Raw genomic sequence first — 27520 nt, forward strand, 5'->3', positions numbered from 1 at the left:
TTTCATTAGATCACTCAAACACCAGCACTGGAGCCAGAAGTTTCTGGCTTCTGTTTAATTTGATTCAGCGGATGTTTGCCATTGTTTGTTGCTGTTGCTTTGCACTGTTCTGGGCACTGAGGGTCCAAAGATGTAGAAGACAGAACAGCAACCCTTAATAAGTTCATGTCCTGGTAGATAGAGAAATGCATCTACATTTAACCCCAACAGTGTGTGACAAGAGCAATTTTAGCATAAAAGATAAAGCAATGTGAGAGTGCAAAGGATAAAGCAATTAATTATTTCTGCTGTGAGAGTTAGGAATCAGTCAGATAAGATCTCATATCTACAGTACGGGGGGCAAAGCACCGTATGCTCGCAGGAAATGAAAATTAGAGTTGACCAAAGCAGAATTAGGGTGCCAAATACTGTTCTAAGCTCAGACGGGGGTTCCTGGGCTTAGTAAGAATAGAAAAACCACAAAATTCTTCCATCTCAGAAGAACTGCTCCCCAATAACTGCTTTCCTTTCTCAGCTCCACTCCCCAGATCTTGCCATTCCCTTCGCCCCGTATACACTGACCTCACCCCTCTTTACCATCTGAAACCCCATTTATCCTTTCTCCAGTACCACCTCCTTTGTGGATTTCTCACCCCTGACAGAATTAATTGCACTTCCCATATCATTTTGGTTTTATTTTTGCTATTTGATATTTGCTCCCATAGCATTTTGGGGCTCCACTCCAATACCATTCATTAGTGACTGCTTTATATGGTAGATTGTGTAATCCTGAGAACAGAAAGACCATTTTATTTGTATTTGTATTCTCTTGCAGTAACTCACAAGCGCTTAGCACATCACAGACACTAAATGAATGTTCTTTGTATTGAAAAGTCAGTGGCAAATATAAACCCAGTAGAAAATATATAATGAGATACTAAGTACGTTTTTGGCCAAATTACAATGGGGAGTATTCACCACTTTTCTGAGCTATAGAAACCTTTATCCAATTGCCTGTTCAAAATCCCCTTGGCTATCTTAGAGGTACCTCACACTGAACTCATTAATATCTCCCTGGGCACTCTCAGCTGGTCCTCTTCCAGTCTTCCCTATTTCTGTGAGCACCACGGTTCATGCAATCGTACCAAACAGAAACCCAGGGGTAATTTTTGATAACTCTCTCCCTCTCCCATCATGTTATATCCTCTTAGTTTTGCTTCTTAAATGTCTTTCAATTTCCATCTCTAAAGCCACTACCCTCTCGCAAGGGTCCGTTGGCTCCCACCTGGAATACTGTGACAGTCTTCAGTGGTTTCCCTGAATTTCCCTCTGTACCTTCCAATCAATTCCAAAATACAAATCACATGCTACCTATACCTTTCAACCATTTAATCGCTTCCCACTGTTCCCTGGTAAAGGATGATACCTCTCTACAGACTTCAAGACCTTGCATGGTCTTGTCTAGCAGTAGGCAAACTTTTTCCATAAAGGACGTAACAGTAAATATTGCAGGCTTTTGGGGTCAGGCAGTCTCTGTTGGAACTACTCACCTCTGCCCTCGTAACTCAAAAACAGCCACAGACAATACAGAAACAAATGAGCATGCCTGTATTCCAATGAAATATTGGTTATAAAAATACACTGCAGGCTGGATCTGACCTAGGGGCCATAGTTTGTGGCCCTCTGGCCTAATCCATGCCTCCAGCTTTGTCTCTCTCAACTTTGTCCTCTGCCTTCTGTGCTCCAACCACACCGGTCTTTCACTTCCATGATTTCAGCCCTCCTGCCACAGGCCGTCGCTCAGGCTGGTCATCTGTCTGTCATGCTTCTATTCTCCTTCTCCTTTCCTTTACCAACTTAATTTCTACTTTCCTTCAAGTCTCACCTAGCTATGACCTCTTCAGGGAAACCTGACACTCAAACCAAGTCAAGACGCTAGCCCATTGCTCTAAAACTATTCCAGTCTTTCCCTTCACAGAACTCATTACAGTTTGTAAATACATAGGCATTTGTGGGATTGTTTCAGTCTGACCTTCCCTACTTGACTGTCAGTTCCATAAAGTCAAGTCCCATTTTGCTCATCACTTGGCCCAGTACCTTCCTGATGCAGTACCTCACGCAGAGTAGAGATTGTTGATGAAAGAATAAACGGATGAAAAACACCAAAGACTAAATGCATGGATACAAACAGTAATTGAAGGGATAGATGAAGTACTGAATGGGTTGCTGTATTAAGGCAGAAATTGGACATTGTTACCAACTTTCCCAGGAGAGATGTATCACTATATCTCAAAATGCTTATAAATGTATATATCATTTGACTTAGCAATTTTACTTACTGGAATTTCCTTAAGGAAACAGCCATAGATGTATATTAAGATTTATATGCAGAGATTTTCATCATAACATAATAACCAATTAATTGAAACACATTGTAAACCTTCTAAATGTCCACAAAGTTATAGGAAATGAGTAAATTCATCAATTGAAGCCATTTAATATGCAGATGTTAGTAATAATCTTTTAAAATCATGTTTATGGAGCACAGAAGAGTTTTAGGGCAGTGAAAGTATTCTGTAAGATACCATAATGGTGGATATGTGTCATTATAAATTCATTCAAACCCATAGAGTGTACGACATCAACAGAACTCTAATGTAAACTGTGGATGTTGAGTGACAATGATATGTCAATGTAGGTTTATCGACTATAACAAATTTACCACTTTAGTTGGGGATGTTGATAATGGAAGAGGCTATGTGTGTGTGAGGACAGGTCATACATTGGAAGTGTCTGTACCTTGTATTCAATTTTGCTGTAAAACTAAAATTTCCCTAAAAATAAAGTCTATTAAAACATATAATTTAAAAACTTATATTTAATGCTTTGAAAAAAATGATTACAATATATCATTCAGTCAAGGCTGGCTATATAGTTCACAGGGCCCAGTGGAAAATGAAAATGAGGGGCCTCTAAACAGAAAAAAGAATCTGATATAGTGAACTCCAAGTTTCTCTTCAAAGAATCAGTATGTCAGTATGTTCAGCTCTCTTATTCTTTAATTCTCTATTTTAAAGTTTAACTTCCTTGTAGCTTCTGTAAACAACCTTTTCTACCAGTTCTAATCAGTAGTTCACATCTGTTTCCCCGGTCCCACATCCCATCCTGACTCATTCCGGTCACCTGCTCCGGTCATCTGCTACCTGCTCTAACCTGCCTGTAACCATCCTTCCCACCAAACTACCCACCCCGCCAAACCTACCCACCCTGTCATTCCAGCTCATACCCCTGCTCCCTTTAAAAATCGTCTATTGGGATTAGTCTAGACTGTGTGGTCTAACCCTAGTCAATAGGGGAATGACACAGCAGTAGGGGCCACCCCCATCAGGCATAAGTACCCCTTTCCCTCCTTTGTCCAGGTGTGCACTTGTCATTGTTCCATCTGTGAGCCTCACCCTATAGAAGGAAATTGCCGTGCTGAGGAAATTTACGTTCGGGTGCTACTTCTTTTGCGGCATCAAAAATTCTACTTCTAACAGTATCTTTCCTTTCTTCTGTGGTCTCTTGTTTGAATTGACATGAAAGTTTTAATTTGCCATTTAATGTTGTTAAGTAAATAAAATTTAAAAATTTATTAGCATGAATTATACATTCATCTTTCTATTGTGTGATGCAAGTTTAAAATGCAAATAAAACCATTTCTTTTTTAGAATCACCAAAATTATACAATACTTTGAAGTTCTCATACACATATGTATTTCTCTTTTGCCAGAACATGGAAATGAGTTCACGAAGTGAGCTCAACTGTTTTTATTTCACTTCTTGATGTACCCACAGTCTACCAGCATTCTCTCTACCTTTGGTTTACTGATGAGTAAGGAAGAACTGAGAGGAAAAGGAATGACAGGTTGTCTTACTTTCTCTTTCTATGTCATCATTTCAAGTGCTTGGCTAATACAGCGAGGTAACATGTAAAAGAAAGGATGTGTTAAGTTTTCGTGGTCCTTCATGTTTCTTAAAATACCATTGTCTTCTTTCTGCATTAGAAGCAAGCTCTGGTTCAAGTGGAAAGCATTCAGTTATAGATATAACATGCTTACTTCATGTTTGCTTTCGGTCTCACAAAAGTCCCTTGTGTTGTGGACCCATCAGAATTCTTGTGCTCATGAAGCACTGTGAACACTATATGCAAATGAGGCATCAAGAACAGAAGCCACCCATATTGCATGCATCTCCTCCACTCCCATCGGACTTTACCTACAAACACAGGTTCAAAGATACAATTAAGTATTTCATGACGGCAACAGCAGAGCATTTTAACCAAGCACAGGCCACATGCTCCTGAAGTCAGCCTGTGTTAAGTGGAAAATAACTAGAGTTTAATTTCATTTTTGCTCTGAAAACACACACATACGCACGCACACACATACACACATGAATGCACACAGGAATTTTTTAAAGACTGAAGGATATACACTGAAATATCAATATTAGCTATTTCCAGGTTTTATAAATGACTTTTATTTTTTTGCTTTGTGTTCTGCTGTGTTTCCTACAATAAACTTGTAGTAAACTTGTCTACTTGTAATAATAAAAAATAGTTTGTTTATAAGACTGTTGCTTAGCAAGTCATCCCTTTATGGAGTTACAGTAAGAAGAATGTCAGATGGCCGAACAGGCCCTCCTCAACGTGCATCCTCAAGGCAAGAGCCAATTTCATTTCATTTCACCACTTGGAAGGGTTCTTTTTCCCCATCCCCACCAGGATGGCGAGAGAGGGTGCCAGATGGTGGAGTGGCTTTGTAGTCCTTTTAAGATAGCTTCATCTATTGTTGGGACAGTTTAAGCACTCAAAATTGTGTCACCTTCTAGTCTTTGCCAATAATGTCATCATTTGATATGGAAACGATGCATACCATTAAAATGGTAATTTGATTTTTAAATATGCTTCAGCAGCCAGCGTGCCCTGACTGAAGTATTTATCTTGTTTTTCCAAACCATTTCTTCTTGAGCCACAGTAAGCGAGCTGCATGGATTAAGTTCAAGTATGTGATATATCTTCTTCATCCTACTTTTTTTTGATGAATGGGACAGGTCTGGCAAATATTCCTTCCCTAGAGGAAGCCAGGGAGTGAACTCTGGTTGTTCAGATTTTACTACCCGCCACACTGTCTTATTCTTCAGGTGTATCCAAGGCACCGCTCACAATGTGCAATAAAGTAGATGCTCAGTAAATATCTATCAAATGAACAAATGATGTGGCTTGCATAAATGAATAAAGCCAGTAATTCACTTAGAAGGCACACCTAGGCCAGGCGCGGTGGCTCATGCCTGTAATCCCAGCACTTTGGGAGGCCGAGGCGGGTGGATCACGAGGTCAAGAGATCGAGACCATCCCGGTCAACCTGGTGAAACCCCGTCTCTACTAAAAATACAAAAAATTAGCTGGGCATGGTGGCACGTGCCTGTAATCCCAGCTACTCAGAAGGCTGAGGCAGGAGAATTGCCTGAACCCAGGAGGCGGAGGCTGCGGTGAGCCGAGATCGTGCCATTGCACTCCAGCCTGGGTAACAAGAGCGAGACTCCGTCTCAAAAAAAAAAAAAAGAAGGCACACCTATCTAGTATTTCTCCATTATAGCCCCAGAAACAGAACTGACTTTAATTAGAGACAAAATAGAAAATGACAAACATGGTGGCATCTGAGCAATAGGGCCACTCAGCTCAAAAATTTTCTACCAAGGTACCTGGAATTCCACCAAAAGATATGCCTTCCTTTGGGCTAAATCATTTCTGAAGTCTCCTTTTGAAATTCAAAATCCACAGGAGAAAACACCATATTAACCTTTTATTCTCCAGTACAGTTAAGCTTATCAGTTAACTAGTGTTTACTTAAGACACTAGAGAGCCTTGAATATATATATATACACATATATATACATACACCACACACACACACATATATATACATACACACGTACATATATGCCTTGAATAGCACCATGTATATGTATATGTATATGTAAATGTATGTATATCTACATAGCCTAGGATAGCCAGAAAATAGCATGAGCACTCTGGGGGGCTAGAAAAGAGAATGGGGGAAGTTAATTAAGGAGCCATATGAAGAAAGAAAGGTGTTGAGGAAAAGAGAGATTATGCAAATTTAAATAAATTTCACCTGTTTAAAATTTTCCCTTGGGCTGGCTCTCCTTTCTATGAATTCCTTCTGGTGATGCCCCTACACTGGCCATTCACAAAGCTCCTAGGTCTTTTAAGTAAATGCATCCCATTTACTCTAGGTTTAGCATCTGAAAGGGATGGGGGAAGAGGATGATAATGGGATAGTTAAGGGAATTAAACAACTGTAGAGTTTTAACCCAGACTATCAAATGGAGTCTTGATCCAAAGCGGGTATTAAGTTCAAGATCTGACTCTGGTGATTTCCAGAATGAAACAAGAGGGAAAATGGGACACCAGGGAACAGAACCAAATGAAATGGATTGGAATTGAAAGTTGTTGAATTGCTACAAGGAGAATATAAAATTTCAGCCTTGTCACTAGCTCACAATCTCATCAGTTAGTTAAAATAATTAAGTCTCTTTGATAATAACTCTTAGAGAAGAATCCATTTAAAAAAAAAAAGATGAATTAGCTATATAAAAGATTTAGGTTCAGGAAAATCTAGGTTATTAATAGATGTTGGCCCCAGGGAGATTAAATAATGTTCCTCTCCTTCAATTTGTGTTTGTTTAATGCAAAAACTGGCTGGGCAGCATTACTAAGGCTTCGTGATAAAGAGAAGTTTGAATTCCAAGAAACATGTCACCCATCTTCTCCAGTCCATGTTCCTGCCAGCCCTAGTTCAGCATCCAAAGTTGTGAGAGGTGAAAAGGAATGAAAAGTGTAAAAACGTGATGTGATTTTCTTCCTTGTTTAATTATGAAAAGGTTGCTTTACTATCCTTCCTTTCTACATTGTGAGCCTTTAGGGAGGAGTAAGACATTTTCAACCTGCTTACCCAAGTCATTATCAGAGTAGATTAGAGCTAGCAACCTTGCATGCAAATGGACCAACTTGACAAAAAAATAAATTGGAATTTAGATAGCAACAAATAAACTGGATTGAAGGCTAATTTCGATGCTCTGCCCTTGCACCAATGGAGCTGAAACTAGGACAGAGTTATTGAGTTGCCCAGCTGCATTCTCTTCCCTCTAGGACTTATTATACACGACTCCTCTCTCTACCCTCATCTGCCCTCGACGCACAAACGCACCTGCCCCAGCACAGATTCTCTGTCTACTTAAAGCTAATAGTTACCATCACCCCACAGATGTCATATGATCAAATAACTCTGCTTACGACTTCAGGGCACAGCCAGATACCATAGGGTACTTGCTGGAACAAGCCATCTCTTAGTCACATACTTCTCACCTGCATGCCTTTCAGAAAATAACCCCCGGAATTTATTTTCCAGATGAATTATATCTGTCATTCTCATCAATTTCTCTCTACATCACCTCGACTCTCGCCAACTCCTGTCTACATCTCTGAAGACAGCTTGTAGCAAAAATGCGCAATCAGTAAAACTTGCCTTTGGGCGGTTTTGTTTGTTCCTCCACCATGTCCCCATTCTTAGTGTCCTCTCAATCCTTCCAATCTACAAACATGGAATCTCTTTCCCTTTTTTGTGTGTGTTCTCTTCAATTTCTTTCATTGGTGTTTTATAGCTTTCATTCCAGAGATTTTCACTTCTTCAGTTGTTTTCCTGCTTATTTTTTGTAGCTATTATACATTAGACCACTTTCTTGCTTTCTTTTTCAGATTGTTCACTCTTGGCATACAAGAAGGCTATTTATTTTTATGTGTTGATTTTGTAGCCTGCAACTCTACTGAACTGTTTATCTGTTATAAGAGTTTCCTGGTGAAGTCTTAAGATTTTCCATATAGACAATCACATCATCTTCAAAGACGATGTGATTTTCTTATTTTCCATTTGAATGTTCTTTATTTCTTCCTCTTATCCAATTTCTCTGGTGAGGACTTACAGTACTACGTTAAATAAAAATGGTGAAAGTAGGTATCTTTGTCTTGTTCCAGGTTTTAGAGGAAAAAAAACACATCAGTTCTTCCTTGTTCAATGTAATACTTAACTAAGTACAGCTGATAAAAACAGATCTAAAGTGGTTATGGCCAGTTGACACAGATCTAAACAAGTCAGAATTGGCCATGACTAGTCAGAACTGGCATGAAGCTACTGTGGCCAGCCATAGCCAGTTTGAACTGGTAGAGGCAGCCACAGCCAGTCTGAACTGGTTGTGGCCAGTTGAAACTGGTCAAAATGGTCATTACCAGCCACAATAATCCTAAAGTGTCTGCACCTGGTCAAAACCAATTTAAACTTGTGCCTCTTGAAACTAGTTTAAACTTGTTGTAACAACCAGAGCCAATTACAACTTGCTGAAAGCAAGTGTGGCAAGTCAAAACCAGCCTAAACCAGTTATGTCCTATGAAAATTGGTCTAAACTTGTCATGGCTGGTTATAGCCTGTAGAAACCAGCTGTGGACAATCTACACTGACTATGGCCAGTAAAATACAGTGTAAACTGGATTTTTAGTTCAGACAGGTCTAAACTGGTTGTGGCCTATTGAAGCTGGCCTGGACCAGTTATAACTGACCAGAACCAATTAGAACTGGCCAAAACTGATTGTGGCCAGTCAAAATGAGTATAAGCTGGTCGGGCAGTGTTCAAACTGGAGTAAGTCACTGTACATTAGATTACTTTCCTGGTTTCTTTTTAGACCAATGTCAACTGGCCAAAGCTGCTTTGGACTGGTTACGTTCAGTTATGACTGGTTTAAACCAGTCTAGACCAACTCCAACCAGTTAGAGTAGGTTTCAATCAGTCACGGCTGGTTCCAACTAGTTTCAACTAGGCACAATCACTTTAGACGGAATATGACTAGTTGCAATAAGTTTAAGCCAGTTTTCAACTGGTCAGAACTGGTTTTGCATAGCTATGACACACCACAACCAGATTTTAGACTGGTTCTGACCATCTGCAATTGGTTTTGGCTGGTTTGGGCCAGCTTCAAATGGTTCATATCATTTCTGCCAGGTTATGGCTGGTTCTGTTAGACTTAGATCAATTACACCTGGTCACAACTGGTTTAGATCAGTTATGACTGCCACAGTCACTTTAGACTGGCTATGGCTGGCCTCAACCAGTTTTGACCAGCTTTGTCTGGCCACAATTGGTTTATACCAGTTGAGACTGGTTATGGCCAGTTCCAACCAAATTAGTCCTGTTTCAACTGGCCACAACCACTTTAGACCTTATCAGGTGCAATTAGTTTAGTATCATACTGAACTGGGAAAACCTAAGATCCAGAACAAGCCAAGAATGTCCACTTTCCCTAATTTTATTCAACATAGTACTGTTAAGTCCTAGCCAGAGCAATTGGATGAGAGAAAGACATAAAGGACATATCAACTGGAAATAATAAAGTCAAATTATTCTTGATTGAAGATTATATTATCTTGTATATGGACAAACCTAAAGATTGCATCAAAAAACTCTCATAACAGATGAACAAATTCAGTAAAATTGCAAGATAAAAAAATCAACATACAAAAATCAATAGCCTTCCTATATGCCAACAGTGAACAGCCTGAAAAAGAACACCAAGAAAGGGCTCCAATGTACAATAGCTATGAAAAGAAGTCGGAACCAACTAAACCAGAGGTGAAAAATCTCTAGAATGAAAACAATAAAACACCAATGAAAGAAATTGAAGGGGACACACACAAAAAAGGAAAAGATATTCCCTGTTTACATATTAGAAGAATCAATATTAAATGTTCATATTACTCAAAGCATTCTACAGATTCAATGCAATCCCTATAAAAATATCAGTAATATTCTTCAAGAAATAGAAACAACAATCCTAAAACTAATATGGAGCCACAAAAGACCCACAATAGCCAAAGTACTCTTAAGTAAAAAGAACAAAGTTGGAGGCATCGCACTACCAGACTTCAAAAGGTACTATAAAGCTATAGTAGCCAAAACAGCATGGTACTGGCACAAAAAAATAAACATAGAGGTCCCGGCACCACTTGGCCCATGAATACTAAGCGAGACCGCCTGGCTGAGCCAGCGCCTCAGCCTCCTCGCGCGGCCCCGCCGGCACGGTCGTACCGGGCAGCCAGGTGCTGCGGGTAGAGGACACCGCGGGTGGGGTCCAGGGGTGCGGGCGGGCGCGCGGGGCGCAGGGCTGGACCCCCTGCCACCCCATCGCGCGCCCCCGCCGCGTGTAGCCGCCGTGTGGTCCCGACCCGCGCGCTCCTGTGCCCCGGGGACCCCGCGCGCACGGCGCTGATGGTTTTCCCTGAGTGACCGCGGGGTTGAGGGCCGGGCCCTCCCGGCCCACAGCAACGCCCATGTCCCACGCCGGAGGACCTGGTTCCGGCGCGCGCAGTAGGCGCCTCATGCGGAGGCGGCCGGAGGCTTAGGGACAGGCAGGCGGCGCGACCCCGGAAGCACACGTGTCAGAGTTACCGGTCAGCCGGGAGGGCGCCGCCGGGGTCTGGGGTGGACGCCGCGAGCCTGCACGGTTGCTCCGGGACCCTGGGGCTGCGCCCTGAAAAATCATTTTTCTTCTTTGGGAGGGTGAACATGTATAGCGTTGATTTCCCGGGTCTGGTCACATGGCAAAAGATGCCGGTCTAACCGAAGCCAACAGAGAACTCAGGTCTTCACAGACCAGAACCTTAGTCCCTCAAAGGTGTGGGTGTCCCTTGTGGCCGTTCCTCCCTCCACCATCAACCCCCTCAGGAAGCAGCTCTCGCCGAAAACCTTTGGACAGTCCAATGTCAACACTGGTGCGCCTCAGAGACCCGCAGCGTCACACGCCCTCGCGGGAGGCGGCCCGCGCCCCGCCAGCGTCACGCGCCCTCGCGGGAGGAGGCCCGCGCCCCGCCAGCGTCACACGCCCTCGCGGGAGGAGGCCCGCGCCCCGCCAGCGTCACACGCCCTCGTGGGAGGCGGCCCGCACCCGCCAGCACCCACCTTGCCTCTCAGATCCAGCCTTCCGACTCCTCACCTTGGTTTGCAGGGAAGCGCAACAGGAAAGGAGAGAAGAATGGCGAGGGCCTGCGCCATTTCTCCACGAAGGTCTGTGAGAAGGCGCAGGGGAAAGGGACCACTTCCTACCACCAGGTGGTGGATGAGCTGGTCGCGGCCTTCAGGGCTGCGGACAACCACATCTTCCAAACGAGTCAGCTGACGACCGGAAGAACCTAAGGCGGCGCGTCTAGGATGCCTTACACGTTCCTGCTGATGGCCGCGAACATCATCTCCAAGGAGGAGATCACGTGGATTGGTCTGCCTACCGACCCGGCTCAGGAATGTCAGAACTTAGAGGTGGAAAGACAGAGGAGACTTGAAAGAATAAAGCAAAGTCTCAAGTTCTAGAACTTACTCTACAGCAAATTGCCTTCAAGAACCTGGTGAAGAGAAACCCGCACGGAGAGCAGGAGGCCAGCCGGCCGCTGCCGCCCAACTCGTTCATCCACCTGCCCTTCATCATCATTAGGGAAAAGAAACTTTGTTTTTTAAATGTGGGTTTTCTGTTTCCTTTTGGCCTACTCCTAAGAAGATATTGGTAAGCTGCTGAATTTAGATATCCACCTCCGATAAGCAATGATTGTTTCCCATAGGATTAGGAAGCGCCATGGATGCGTGTTTTGATACCAGTGTGCTGGGGCAGAGCGTTTTTTTACTTTTTAGGATTTTGTGTTTTCATATTCTGTTTTTCTTTAAATGCAGAGTTCATTTTTGCCCCTTAACAGTTTTTGCTGAGTTTGCCGAAGAAATTGTATTTCATCCACATCCACGAAAATAAACCGCCCTCCTGTTGTGGATGGTGAGCACCGAATGCTGTTTATTTGCAGAAAGTTTGGGTGGCACCCACGCCGGCGGGTTAGCGAGACTCTGCGGAGTTTTCCATTTGTTCAGTGGTACAGTGTTCAGAGCCCCAAGCAAACAGCAGAATTTGACTTTCTAAACAATAAACACCATCAACCTTACTGACTTTATTTTCCCTTGACTGTTGTGATTCCATGAAGTTTACACAATCTTGTCTCTCCCTATTTTGCAGCAACAAATTGCAAAGTGCTTTTATTTGATTGTTTTTGTTTGGTTTTGTTAAAGCTTATTACCACGCTGCTGTGCCTATGGAGACTGTCTGGAAGGCTTGGAATGGTTTATTGCTTATGGTAAAATTTGCCTGATTTCTTACAGGCAGCGTTTGGAAATCTTTTATTATATTGTTGTTTACATACTTATAAATCTATCATTTAAAGACATGTACTGAAACAAATGTTGTATTTGTTTGATAAGCATCTTCCTGTAATCTATTATAAAATTGAAATTATAGAGAATGTTTTAACAATTTCTTAACTCAAAATTTGTCAATAGTTTTTTTTATAAAAAGAAAAAGGAATTTAACGACAGGCAGTCTCTTTTAAAATTTATTCACAAAACCCATTAACTGCACGGTTGCTGTTAGCTGCCTGTTCTAAAATGAGTCTTTTTATTGAAACAAAATTAAACTTTTCTGTAATGTTTTATGGAATATAAAGAGATTTTAATTGTTTAACTTGTTTAACTTGACACTGTTAGTTCTTATTAATAAAATGCAAATGGGCATTAAAATAAATAAACATAGAGAATCCAGAAATAAATTCACAAATACACAGTTAACTCATTTTCATCAAAGGCATCAATAACATGCATAGGGAAAAGGATAGTCTCTTAAATGAATAGTACTGGGAAAACTAGATATCCTTAGGCAGAAGAATGAAACTAGACTCCTATTTCTTGCCATATAAAAAATCAAATCAAAATGATTAAGGATGTAAATTTAAGACCTAAAACTATGGAACTACTAGAAGAAAACATTGGAAAAACACTCCAGAATATTGTTCTGAACACAGATTTCTAAAGTAAGACCTCGAAAACATAGGCAACAAAAGCAAAATTTGACAAATGGAATCACATCAAGAGAAAAAGCTTCTGCACAGGAAAGAAACAATCAACAAAGCCAATTTCAACTACTTTAAAGGATTTGAGAAGCCATTTCTACAAAAATGATGTATAAATGTCCAAGAAGCACCTGAAAATATGTTCAGCATCATTGCTCACAAGGCAGATGCAAATCAAAACCAGAATTCACAAAAGTTTATTTTTAATTTGAGGAACTCCAGTAATCAATTTATGGTTTGCTGCTCATCGTGTGCTGGCACTGTTCTGTGAACAGTCCTGAGCAGTCAGCACTAGACACTACTGTTTACCCCTGGACACTGCCCATCATGGCCAGTTGAAGCCAGACATAATGGGTCAAAACCAGGAGAAACTATCTTAAAAGCTAGTCTAAACTGTCTGAGATCAGCTTCCACCAGTTGTGACTGGCCCCAGCCTATTTATACCAGTTATTTCTGGTCTGGGCTATTTGCAACTGATTTAGATGGGTTTTAACTGGCCACAAATGATTTAGACTGACTATAACTAGCTACAGTCTGTCTGGGCTGGTTTCTTCTGGCCACAATTAGTTTGGATTGGTTATGACCGACCATGACAGGTTTAGACAGGCTGAACATGGAACAACTGGTTTAGGCTGGTTTTTACCAGGCACAGTTAATTTTGGCCATTTCTGACTGGTCATGATCTGTTACAAATGGTTTCGATCAGTTTTGACCTTCCCAAACCAGTTTTGACCTGTTATGACCAGCCACAACTAGTTTAGACTGGTTTTAATCAAGTATAACTGGTTTAGGACAATTTTCAGTGGCCGCAGTTTGTTTCTGTGGCCGTAAGTTCAAACCAGTTCTGACTGGCTGCAGACAATGTAAGCTGGCTGTGACTGATCATAACTTATTTTACTGGGCACAACTGTTTTAGACCACCTATTCCCAGCCTCAATCAGTTTTGACTCATTACTCATTTTGGCCAGCCACAATTGGTTTATGCCTATTCTGACTGGTCATGGCTGATGCTGACCAGTTTAGACTGGCTTCGACCAGTTTAGGCTGCCTCTGATCAGCTGCAATTTGTTTTGACTGATTTTGACCTGCCAGAACTAGCCTAAACCAGTTATGGTTGGCTGTGACTGGTTTAAACCCTGCCTAGACCAGCCACAACCAGTTTTGGTGGGTTTCAATCAGTCATTGATGATTCTAACCAATTTCAACTGGCCACCACTGCTTTAGACCACTTTTGACCAGCTGCAAAATATTGATGCTGGTTTCAGCTAGGCTCAACTGTGACTTGTCACAACCAGTTTATACTGGTTCTGACGGTCATGGCAGGCTTTTACCATTTTGACTGGTTATAAGTAGCCACAAATGGTTTCGACCAGTTCTGACTGGCTGCAACTGTTTTAAGCCAGTATCAACTGGCCCTCGACATCAGTTTCTAATGGTTATTAAAAGGCATGACCAGTTTGAGTGGTTTGAACTGGGCACAACTGATTTATGCTGGTTCTGATCCATTACTTCCTGTTCCAATTTGTTTTGACCAATTTTAATGGGCCACAGCTGGTTTACACTGGCTATGGCTGAACCTAACTGGTTTCAACTGGCTATAGTCAGTCTATGCTGGTTCTGACTAGTCATGGATGGTCCTGATCAATTTGGAGTAGTTTCAACTGATTGCAGTTTAAATAGGCTCTGATGGGCCCAACAGTTTAGGCCAGTTTTGACTGGCCATAGCTGGTTTGGACTGGCCCCTTCAAAACCTGATCTGGAAAGAACCCATGCTTGTTAATTATTCATTAATGTGATAGCTTTTCTCTCAGACATTTGGGCTTTAAGCCCAATGAGAAGTCTTCCCTTTTTACCCTCAAGGACCTTTCTAGTGCTAGTGATGGGATGGAGAGGAGAGGTGCTGTGGGACTCTGAATTATACCTCCCTGGGTAGGTTTCTCAAGGTGCAGTGTGAGGACCCAGAGCATCAAAATCACCTAAGACACTGATTAAACAAGCAGCTGGACTGCTTCTCTCCCTAAACACTACGGAATAGGACTTGTTGGGGTGAGCACAGAAGTCTACCGTTTACTAAAGCCTCCTGATGATACTGAAGCCCGACAAGGTCTGTAAACTTCTTATCCTGGGACTATCAATGTAAATACTGTGCTTGCCTAGCTCTTTAACTTCCTCCTTAGTCACCCAGCCCTATTTCCACATTTTCCAAATATGAAATTGTCCCAGAGCCACTGTGTGGCTTACTAAAGATCATACAATTGGTTAGCACAAGAGAGAGCACTGGAAAGCAAGCTTTCAGATTCCAAAACCAGGATTTTGCACCTCAAACTGAGTTTAGGGAGAGTGACATAAACTAAGAGGGTATTTATAATAAAATGACTGCTCAGACTTCGTAACCACAGAACCACATCTTTCAAACATGCTTCAAAATATAATTTAGCACATCTCCAAATGATCAGAATTGTAAGCCCTCACATGGAGACTTCAGGCAGGTATTCTAACTTTCTATGAAGTTTTAAGAAACTCTACAAAATCCTTTCATTTCCTACTACTATTCCTATGATTGAGCACATCACATCAGGGCTAAATCTCTGAGACTCTTGATGTTAGAAATTCCTTTACTTTTATCTGTGTGATAGTATTTAGTTGGGACAGTGGAATTTGAATGTAATCAAGACTGGAAAAAGAAGCAACATGAGCTGCCTAGGTAAAGAAGTCAAGATTATGGACTTCAAATTTCCTGAAAGAGATTGTTTCAAGCCAGAAGAGGCCAGGATGAACTGCAGGAGTAGGAAAAGATTTTGGAAACAAAGATTATGTCAGTGATGCCTACAAAGGTCACTCCTATGAAGATTTCTGATGGGGATGACCTATTTATAGATGACAGGATACTAACTTCTGGTAAGAAGTTCAATCCCCTTTTGAGTTTGACTTGCTTGACCTAACCCAGCTAAGACACTGCACGGGAACTTTCAGCAACTATGATTCAAGGCTATATATTTTAACTTTGGATCTTCCAACCTCTAGAAAGTCTACCCTTTTGTGGTACTGAAACCAGAAGTGATCCACTGGAGAAAAACAGAAAACAAGGGCAGGAGGGCAGAACACTAAACTGATATAAAACACATAGGGTTTGAGTAGAGAAAAGGAAAAGGCCATTTTATTTACTTAATGAGAAATTGTATTGAGGAGTAGGTTTGGGGATTTTGTTTTTGTTCTCTGTACCATGCAGAGAATGTTTTCCACCCCCAAGATTTTACTCCTTGCAAATTCTAACCATTCCCCAAAGGACAATTTTCTTTGACTAAATAAGGTTTCTTAGTTGTAATGAACTGTAAAAGAGACTTATAAGCTCTTCCTCACTTTTAAAACCATCACAGATGAAAAACAATTAGAAGAATCTTGCTTCTTTAGCCTGCAGAAAGTGGAGCAAGAATCTCCAACCTGGGACAGGTTTTAAAGTCCAACTCAGGAATACTGAACTTCCAGGATGCAGAAGGATTGAGGTCAGACAGGATGGATGCCTCATCAATGTTCTTCCTGCATGGGAGACATTCCAACCTCGCCCATGAACCCGTGAAAAAGAACTCACTAAAGCACCTCTCATTTGAAGAATATGTGTTCTGTGAGATAATATTAACTTGCCAATCTGCCTTTCCAGAGGAAGAAACGTGACCCATTTATAAATGTTGAGTTAGAAACTCCATGCAGAATTAAGTGACCTCTGGAAGTTGTCTACCAGAGTGTGGGTTCTACAGATATTTCTTCAAAGACTAAAAAGGCTTATTTCTCTTCAAAAATCTCAGCTGATTTCTCACAGCTGGCCTCAGAAGCATGCAGGAGGCTCTGGTCCTTTCATCTGGGCAAGGCTGGCAGAGGAAGGAGGAACATTCTTCTTTTGTAGGCAGATTATGAGAATAAATTATCGCTCATGCTCCTAAGATATCTATATGGAAATAGGTGCACAGACACCTGATTTGGAAAGGATTAGAGTGTTTATAACAAGTCTTTCTGAGCCTGGGAAACAGAATACAATCTCTAAACAAATGAGAACTATAAAGAAATATTATTAATCTAAACATGTATTCATTTTGAGGGACAGACTTACCTCTCTCTGTTTAGATCATTTCCAAAATTAAGAACAATTTCCAGCCCACCCCCACCACCTCACACGAATTTTAGTAGACAAATAGCTGTGTCCCCACAATTCCAAGCGTACTGGAGACAGGTGAACAATTCAAACATCTGCATGTCCAGTTGTGAAGGGTGATTATGTGAATTGGGTCACTCTTGTCATACCCAACTAAATCAGAGTCAAGAAGCCAGGGGAAAAGCACCTGGGGCACATAACACTGTGCAAAGAATTTAATTCTTTGCTTGCAAGCCTAGCTGCGGCAACTGCCTGCTGTAACTCTGAAACCAGTTAGATCCAACAGCTGCTGAAACAGCCTGCCACAACTCTAAGACTAGTTTTTACCTACCACCATCACTCACCAATCAGAGCATACCATCTCCTAAAATTCTACCAGTGCAAAGAAACTTTTTTTCAAAACAAATAACATTTCTCTTTCTCATAGAAAGCCCCCACCTTCTCTTTGCTCTTCAAACACACTGAAGACCGCCCACTCTCTAGGTATGTCTCGAATCACTATTCTGTGATTCTAAAAACAAAATGTTAGGTTTAGAGATCCATCGTTATAGTCTATTTTGACTTCAACATAGTGTATTATAGGTTGTCCAAAATCTGTATATTTAGAATGATCTGGATAACAAGCTCTATTTTTCCTTTTTCTTTTCTTTTTTCCAAACCCCCTAAAATGACACTTAGTGAAAGGACATAAAAAACTAACTGTAAAGTACCCTACAAATATAAAATGTCATGATTGCTGAGATCTCATTGCTCTTAAAAATGGACAGAAATCCTTTTAGAAACATTTTGAGTAAGAAATACCTTATTGACCATAAATCATTAATGCTATATATTTCCCCCGCACCCTCCCCTCTGAATGCTACAGAAGAAGCTTAGAAACAAGAGAAAATAACAATAAATGATATTACAATGTTGCTTTGAAATGAGTATTGGTAGTATAGGGCAGGGAAGAAACAGATGGGAAAGAAATGTACCCAGAGAGGATTATTTTTGTTTAAATAAGTTCATAATATGTGAAATGCACGATGGAAACTGACAGGGGAAGTGGAAGATCATTGTTTGAATAGCATCAATATAAACACAGATGCAAAAGAAATTGGCTTGGGAGATGGAAGAGCCTAGCTTGAATAATGTTGCTATACCAATAAAAACCATAAAAAGGGGAAAATATATGGAGTGGGTGGTTATTTCTGTGATGCCTGTAGATGCACATTTCCACTGATATCAAGGGGAAAGGAAAATATGCCTTAGCTATGCCATCGTTGGCTATATTTGCTACAGTTCATAATTCTTCTAGGTTTCACCAAATCACGACTTGTCTATCTACCTGGCTGTTTGCTAAGCAGACTTCTATCTCAGAATGAAAGAGGCTGCATATGGGTCAGTCCTGGGAAATATAAAATATGGAGATGTGAAGCATGAATAAGTTCAACCCAAATCCCAGCCCTTGTTGACATTCACACTGTTTAATAGGAACCACAAAAATGTTTAGGGCAGACAGAGGCCAAGGACAGCCACACTCACTCCTACTCACTGCCCACCCACTCGTAGTGTGCTCTGGGGAGCCTCTCTTGCTTCACTACCTGCCTATGTTATCCTGGGAAGAAAGAAAGATATTTGTTAGCCATATAGTAATACTTATCAAGTGTATCAGCAGAAAGAGCAACTGCTCCCCACTCACACTTTTTAGTATTCCACTGGCTTGGCTGAAAATCTTCCGTTTGTATTCATAAAAAGTAACTATGGATAACAACAACAATAATAATGATAGCCAGTTTGTATTCAGGACAATGTACCTGGCTGGCATTGTGGAAAGCACATTATCTACATCATCTCTTGTAATCCTCACAACAGCCTGGGAAGTAGGGCACTTACTCCCATTTTGCAGATAGGGAAAATGAGGCTCCACGAGGTTTAATAAGTTAATCAAAGTGGCACAGCTATTAAGGGGAGCTGGATGCAGGTCTCCCAGAGTTTAGGCTGGCTGCCTTGACTCAATATTCATGGTTAGTCTTACGCACATGACATTATTTGAGGGCTGTGGGCAAAGTTCACCCTAACCCCAATCTCCTTTTCAGAGTTTCCTGAAATGTCATCATTAATAATTCAGCATTTTGTAAGCATTGGTCTCTTCTTGCAGGGCTTATCTTGCAAGGGACCGATGTCTTAGAAAAAAAAAAAGTACCCATCTACTTTCCTTTATGACAATGAAGACACAGAAAGCCTTGGAAAACGGAAAGAGCAGAGAATGCATAAAAGGGTGGGGGTGGGGAGAGAGCGAAGAGAAGGCACTAAAACCAACCTTTATCTACTTCATAATTTTTTTATGGGGACAAGTTTTGTAAGGAAGAAGGAAAGTGAAAGATGGCAGAAAAGCTTTCAATTAGATATAAAACATTCCAAATAGAAGACATCGTCATGCCCAATATCAGGAAGCTGAGGAGTGTCCTTCCCTGGAGACTTTCCAGGTGAAGAAGGGATCTCTAGAAGAGCATCTTGCAAAGACAGAAAATGGACAAGATGATCTTCATGCTGCTATCCAACGTGCTGGTGCTGAGCTGATTGGCAGTGCTTTCTGAGCTTTGTGAAATAGACTCATCCTGTTTCGTCTTATTTCTGTTATCCTGGACAGAGGAAGCAGCTCTTCTCTGTGAGAAGGGTCGTTGTGGAAAAGCAGTTCTCCCATGATAAGATCCAGGAGGAAGAATAAGCAGGAAAGAAAGGGTAAGGTTCCTCATTGTTGACAACCAAAAGGGGCAGACGCTTCATAAAAGATGACAAGCAATCACCTTTACAGGGGGCGATAACATGCCTGGTTGATCTGATGTGTGCCTGTTCTGCCACTGTTTTCTGAACAGAGGCAACTCCATTAAGAGGCTCAGGATGTGCTTGGTAGTTTTCTTCTTCCAAATCAAAATATTATTTCTTTTTACCAGTTGCAATTCGTTGTTCAATGAACAATGGTGGGATTTTATTTTAAATCCTTTTCCTTTTTTCTTGCTTCTTTGAAAACACTTAAGAATGTGCAGCTCTCAGTCCCAAGCATATAGACTTAGGTTTTAAGCAAAACTGGAGGGTTGGAATTAAAAAAAAAAATCAGAAAAGCACTTTTTCTCCACTTGAAGAGAAACTTGCTAGAACAGGAAAGTCCCTTTGAGGGGTCAACTCATCCATCCTCTTGAATTTAGGCAAGAAAACCTGACTCCACAGCTGGATGAATCTCACTTCATGCAACTCTCAGGTTCCATGCTTGCCTCTCTGCCTCTGTGTCATCGATTTGAGCTGGTCTCTTGAAAGTGAACATTGGATGGCTTCAGATATTTCAGCATCACCAGCCTTGGTTCTGACATGATAATGGTGTGATAGAGTAACACTTTGAGATGTTACCTGGCATACAGTTTGTTTTTGAGACAGCATCTCACTCTGTTGCCCAGGCTGGAGTGCAATGGTGTGATCATGGCTCACTGCAACTTTTACCACCTGGGATCAAGAGATCCTTCCACCTCAGCCTCCCAACTAGCTAGGACCACAGGTATGCACCACCAGGCCCATATATATACATGCATATATATACACACACACACACACACACACACACACACATACATATGCTACCATGCCAGGCGTGGTGGGAGATGGAAGAGCACTATGTATATATATAGATACACATATTTACACAATATGCTGCCCAGGCTTATCTCGAACTCCTGGGCTCAAACAATCCTCTTGCCTCAGCTTTTCGATGCATTGGGATTACGCACGTGAGCCACTGTGCCCAGCCAGTTTTTTTTTTTTTTAACCTCCCTGTGACCATCCTTGCTCCAGTTGTTGACAAGGGGCCACTTTCAACCCCAGAGCTACAGAACAAAGATGTCACATTGTCAGCTTCTGAAATAAAGTGTTGAGGTTTCTGGCGTAAGACAGAAAATACAAGAAAAGGAATGCATCTAAGTAGGAACATCTCTGCCCCAACTGTTTCCTCTAGATGAAAAAGACAGAGGAAAGAGTCAGAGGGGAATCCAGGAAGCAGAGATGTGGATTCCTCTTTGTGTCATGCCCCCACTGCTTCTCTGGGGTCAGAGACAGAGAGAGAGAGAGAGAGAGAGAGAGAGAGAGAGAGAGAGAGAGAGAGAGAGAGAGAGACCTATGTCTTCAGCAGAGAGAGAGAGAGACGCAGAGAGATGCAGTCTTCAATATTCCTTCTAGGGACCTTGGTGCCTTTGGGCATGTGAATGACAAAGCAGAAAGACGGCAAGTCTATGCTGGGGCACTGAGGATCCCTGAGTGTCCCCTTAGTCTTTCCAGGGTCACAGAAAGACTCAGAACCATGTGATCTTCAAGCTCACATGAAGGATGAGGAGGGGCTGATGGATGCACAGGAACCTGGGAGTCCAAACAAGGAAAATGAAGATTAACCCTATGAGCCTGGATGGTGGAGGCTACAGCAAAACCACAAAAACTTCAGAGAATATGGCTGCTAAAGGATGGGGATGACCGAACATCTTGTGGTGGGCGGGGCAGTGTGAAAGGGGCTCCCTCAAAGACCAGACATTCACGTCACATCACAAAGGACAACAGCACAGGACCGAGACAGGTGGGCCCTGGGAAATGGGCAGCTCCTGTCCAGATGACACCATGGTGGGGCTCCACTGCAAAACCACCTCCTCTCCAGCTGAAAATCTGTGCCGAGGAGGTGGGGGAGGGAACAAACTGAAAGGGAGAATTTTTTTAAATCTAGAATTTAACTGAATCCTAACCCCATTTTCCTGAGAAGATACTACATAGGAGCAAATTTACTCAAAAGGGACTAGACTAAGTTTCTGCATCAGGTGGAATGAGGGCTTAGGTTCAGAAAATTGAATTGCCTTTTAAGAAGATGGAGAAACTTATTTTTGTTCACTTGAGCCTGTATTAATGAAAATTCATATCCAACAAATAGGTTACATTCCATGGAGATACTGACATTACACATTGTTAAGAAACGATGTACATAAGGATTTCCCAGCAGAATCATCTGAGTTCCCGTCACTGACGCTAAGCCCAGCACTTCTCTGTGCCTGAAAGGAACGAATTGCTCAAATAAACTCTTCCACGCCGAGCTAGGATTGCTACAGGAGAGAAAAGTTCCGGGCTCAGTGTGGCCAGCTGCAAGGCATCATCCCATTAGGATTCTTTCTGTAATTAATTATGCAAATAGGTTTTGATTATTAATTAGAACATTTAGTGATGTTATTAAGAACTCGGAAGATAAATCTTTTTGACTTGTATTTAACTGGTAGATTGTATAAGCAATAAAGAGTACATGAGCAATAGCTGCATAATTACATTTTATGAATAGCAGAAACCTGTAAGGGATGTGGACAGATTTAATTGACATTTAACAAGATAACTACCGCAAATTAATTAGGAATTATCTGCTAAAATATGAATTAACTTCTGATAATATTTTAACCAGCTACTCAGTGACACTAGCGTCTTCTTAGTGTTGCTAAAATACCTGAAGTATCCTGCTAGTTAATATGATAGTGCTAATTTGTCTCCCAAATAATCAATCAAGTTTTGAGGTTTATTGTGTAGCCAGGACATATTAGGATAAAGAGAAGTATGGCATGTGGTTTCCACTGTCACGAGAGTCACAGGGTCGGGGGTGGGTTTTGGGGAAGAACCCAGCACAAGCGACTGTGAGGAGCAACCGCTTCCATGTGTTTTCAAACCCTGACACACTTCGCCTCGAAGCCTCAGTTTTCGCATCTGCAGAATGGGAAATGAGAATCTCTAACTCAAGCTTTGTTGTAAAAATGCCTCGGTGCCTGCTGCATAAGAATTGTTCAATAAATATTGGCTGGGTTCTAACCTTGCTACGTGATTCCGAGAAGAAAACAGAATCGACAAATGCAATCCACACGCAGACAAAAGTATTCTCGGGTTGTTTCTCGAAGCAGAGTTTGCACACCGAGACACTGAAATAGCCTAGTGCCCATGAAAGAGGTAATGGTTAAATTAGTGGGTATTCATTCTACAGAGTCGTCCACATCAGATAACCAGCGTGACGCTCCGCCAAGTAGACTAACATGGGTAGATGTCCAGCAAGTTTACCAAATGTAAATACATGTTGCCATTGATATTTTTTAATTGGCACATACAATATAAATTCTACATATCCTTTATGAGCATATATAAATATATATGAAAATGTAAAAAAGAACCACCATACCCAGAAGTATACTTCTAAGCACTTAGCCATGCTGCCTGGGCAAGGGGGAAGGGGGAAGATTGGAGGAAGTGATAAAGGGGACCTTAGTCTTGTCTATAAAGTTTATTTTTAAAGAACATTATATCACTCGTGTAATTAAGATTTAAATTACACAGAAGAAATGGGATCAGAATGCAGATAAAGCTGGAGTGGTTTGGAGAGCTATGCAGTGTGGTAGGTGCCAGCGGAGAGAGGGGGAAGTAGAGAACACGCACCGAGTCCTCCGGCTTTCATTATGCACCTGCTGAATGCACATGCAAGGGGGGGCTGGAGGAACGTCGAGGAGCTGGAGGGCAGGCAGGGGCCTGCTGGCTGAAGCTGGAACATAGCGTCATGGTTGAATAGACCGAAAAGGAGCACAATACGGAAACCAGGGAGAGGAGCTCTTACCTGTGGAGCTTACCAGGCAGTGGGAAGTATCCGCGGGGTCTAGAGCAAGGGAAGGGTAAGGTGCAAGGAGTAATTTAAAAGACTGATTTGACAAAAGAGAGGTGAAGAAACAGGGAGCCTCCCAAGGCTGTTGAAGGCCTCTGGACATGCAGCATTAAACACCCCAACTGTGGGGATGCAGAGGGGTGAACCCGAAAGAAAACTGGGACCAAACCACGGAGGAGCTGATGAAGGGGAGGGACGCGGCACACGTCAGCTCGAACTGTCTAGCTCAGGAGCCCCGAGGGACCTCAGAAGGTAGAGTTCTAGGAAATGGTTGGACATCTAGGTGGAAATGTCCTTTTGCTGAGTTGCATGCAAAGGAAGGTCTTCTAGTTTCCTTCTGAGAGGGGTCAGCTGACGCCAGAAGAGCGTACAAACTCCCCAGCAATGTGAGTGAGGCGAGTGTAGAGAGGGAAAGACAGTCAAGAGAGCACCTGCTGGCTCAGAAGTTCAGCACTGGCCTTTGAGTCTCCTCCGTCAGATGCTATTTACCAGCTGCAGGTGCCACTAAAAGAATTTTATTTATTTTGAGACAAAGTCTTGCTCTGTTGCCCAGGCTGGAGTGCAGTGGCACAATCTTGGCTCACTGCAACCCCCAGGTCCTGGGTTCAAGTGATTCTCCTGCCTCAGCCTCCCAAGTAGGTGGGATTATAGGCACATACCACTACAACTGGATAATTTTTGTGTTTTTATTTTTAATTTTTTTATTTCTATTTTTTTTTTTTGACGGAGTTTCGCTCTTGTTACCCAGGCTGGAGTGCAATGGCGTGATCTCGGCTCACCGCAACCTCCGCCTCCTGGGTTCAAGCAATTCTCCTGCCTCAGCCTCCCGAGTAGCTGGGACTACAGGCGCGCACCACCATGCCCAGCTAATTTTTGTATTTTTAGTAGAGACGGGGTTTCACCTTGTTGACCAGGATGGTCTCGATCTCTTGACCTTGTGATCCACCTGCCTCGGCCTCCCAAAATGCTGGGATTATAGGCGTGAGCCACTGCACCCAGCCATTTTTATGTTTTTAAACAGAAACAGGGTTTTGCCATGCTGGCCAGGCTGGTCTCGAACTCCTGACCTCATATGATCTGCTCCCCTTGGCCTCCCAAAGTGCTGGGATTACAGGCATAAGCCACAGCACATGGCCTAAAAAAATGGTATATCTACACCAGGGAGGGCTTTTTCTTTCATAAGAAATAATTTTTAAAGCTAAGGGAGGAGCACAAAGCTATGTGCGTTATGTTCTAAGAATGCTTTTCCCTGGCAGTCTGCATTCCACTGCGCTTTCCTGTGTGAATAAACCAAGAGCTGTGATGGAGAAATGACTGCTGTTTGCACTGGCTGGGCTCTCCAGGAAGGCCTCCCTCCTCGCCTCTGGAAGTGGTTACTGACTAAATGATGAGGCTTTGCAGTGGTCATGAGCCTTGCAGTGATCCTCCTGCCCCAGCCTCCCAGAGTGCTGGGATTACAGGCATGAGCCACCATGCCTGGTTCTTTTTTATCCATTTTGACCTCATGCACCCCTTTCAAGAAGAAAAAAGAGGAGAGTTATGCCTATTTTCCCCTCTAGGTTTTTTCATTTTTGGAAAAGGTAGAGTAAGTTATTTTGCCGAGATTGCTTGGTAACTGACTGACAGGAAACAACAAATACCTAACAAAGGTAAGTGACGCTTAGTAATCACCGAGCACTGTGCGAAGCACTGTATCTGCATCATCTCACTTACGACTATCCCCATTATAAAAAGGAGGACACTGAGGCTTCCTAGGACAAGCAGGAGGGAGCAGAGCCAGCACTAAGGCCCAGGTGGCCTGACACCACAGTCCCTTGTGTTTAACCACTGCACTACTCATAACAAGGAGGCGGCTTGCATTGTTTTATAATTTAGATTTCCTTTTTTTGGTTGACCCTTTGTATTAGTCTGTGTTCTTCAGAGAAATAGACCAATAGGATATGTATGTGCATGTGTGTCTAATACATATATTATATATAATATGTAATATACATTGTAATATAATTCTACATGTTATATATAACATAGATAGTTGCATGAGCTAATTTTTTTATTTTATATCTATTACATATATGTTGTGTGTATATATGTATATAATATATAATTTTATTATAAATAAAATAAAATTTTTGTTTTATATATTACATATATTATATATACATATGTATATATAATATAGTATATGTACATATATGTATAATATATTATATATTATATATAAATAGGAAATTAGCTCATGCAACTATATTATATATAATATACAGAGATAGTTGCATGAGCTTATTTTATTTATGTATTATTTATTATACATATGTAGACATATGTAATATACAAAATATATCTTATTATTTATATAAGGAATATATCTAAATATATATATACATATATATAATTCCTTATTTTATTTGTGTATAATATGTATATTTATACATATGTATATAATATATGTAATATATATAAAATAAGAAATTAGCTCATGCAACTATGGAGGTTAAGTCCTGGGATCTGCAGTGGCAGGCTGCCCCAGAAGAGCCAATGGTGTAGGTTCCAATCCGAATGCCAGCAGGCTCAAGACCCAGGAATAACCAATGTTTTAGTTTGAGTCCAAAGTAAAAGGAAACAAATGAGGTCCCAGCTCAAAGGCAGTCAGGCAGGCAGGAGGAGTTCTCTCTTAGCCTAGGCAGGGTCAGCCTTTTTGTTCCCTTCAAGCCTTCAACAGATCAGATAGGGCTCGCACACATTAGCAAGGACAATCTGCTTCACTCGGTCTACCGATTCAAATGTTAATCTCTTTCAGAAACACCTTCACAGACACACTCAGAATAATATGTGACCAGATGTCTAGGCATCCCACAGTCCAGTCAAGTGGACACATGAAATTAACCAGCATATCCATACTCTTCCCTAGAACTACTTTGATGGATAGGGGCTGTGAATTTTTTTTGTTTTCCTTTTTTTGTCTCCTCTGTCTGAATTCCTCTTAGAAAGAAAAGTCACCATGAGCAGACAAAGAAGAAACGCATGCCACTTTCATTTGGCAACCTGGTCCCAGAAATCTTCTGGCAGAGACCACGTGATCCTCTTTCAGGGGTGTGCCAGGGAGCCAGTAGACTCCCCCTACTGGATGGGAGCCTAGACTAGAGGGTCCAGAATTGTCCAACTCTGAGAGTCTACGTACCTTGGTAAGTTTGCTCTTCCTGGGTCCTTTTATTCTCATTTTCTGTGATGAAGGAAGTGTCAGAGCTCAGTGATGGTGAGGCATTTGTTTTGGCTATTCAACTTCTTCCTCAAACTAGACAGGTATTTTTTAAGGATGTAGTAAAGTGCAGTCTTTTGAACACAGCCTTTGTCATTAGTCAGAGCCGAGGCTGAATTTCAGCTCTGCCGACTGCCAGGTATGTGAGTGAGTTCCTTAACCTCTGTAATGCTCACAGGATTGTTGCAGATCGATATGTTAATGTATAAGAAGCAAGCACTTAGGATGGTGCCTGCCAGGTGGTTAGCATCAAATAAGTCTTCACCGATAACATTATAACAGAAGGCAGGCCCATTTCACCTGTATCAGTCACTGCCTACAGCCAATCATCAGGCCAAGAGGTCCTTTGTTGCCACCTAGTGGCCATTAATTGCACAACACCGCATAGCTAAACCTACCTAAAT

At 41.8% G+C, this 27520-nt stretch overlaps 1 pseudogene; it reads left to right on the forward strand.

Moving 5' to 3' along the window:
* Positions 1-10688: 10688 nt before the first annotated feature.
* LOC105721911 (transcription factor Dp-1-like) lies at positions 10689-19751 on the forward strand (annotated as a pseudogene).
* The last annotated feature ends 7769 nt before the right edge of the window (positions 19752-27520 follow it).

This window comes from Aotus nancymaae, unplaced genomic scaffold, assembly GCF_030222135.1.
Source record: "Aotus nancymaae isolate 86718 unplaced genomic scaffold, 86718_ANA_hifiasm-v0.15.2.pri h1tg000039l, whole genome shotgun sequence".
Classification (NCBI taxonomy): Eukaryota; Metazoa; Chordata; class Mammalia; order Primates; family Aotidae; genus Aotus; species Aotus nancymaae.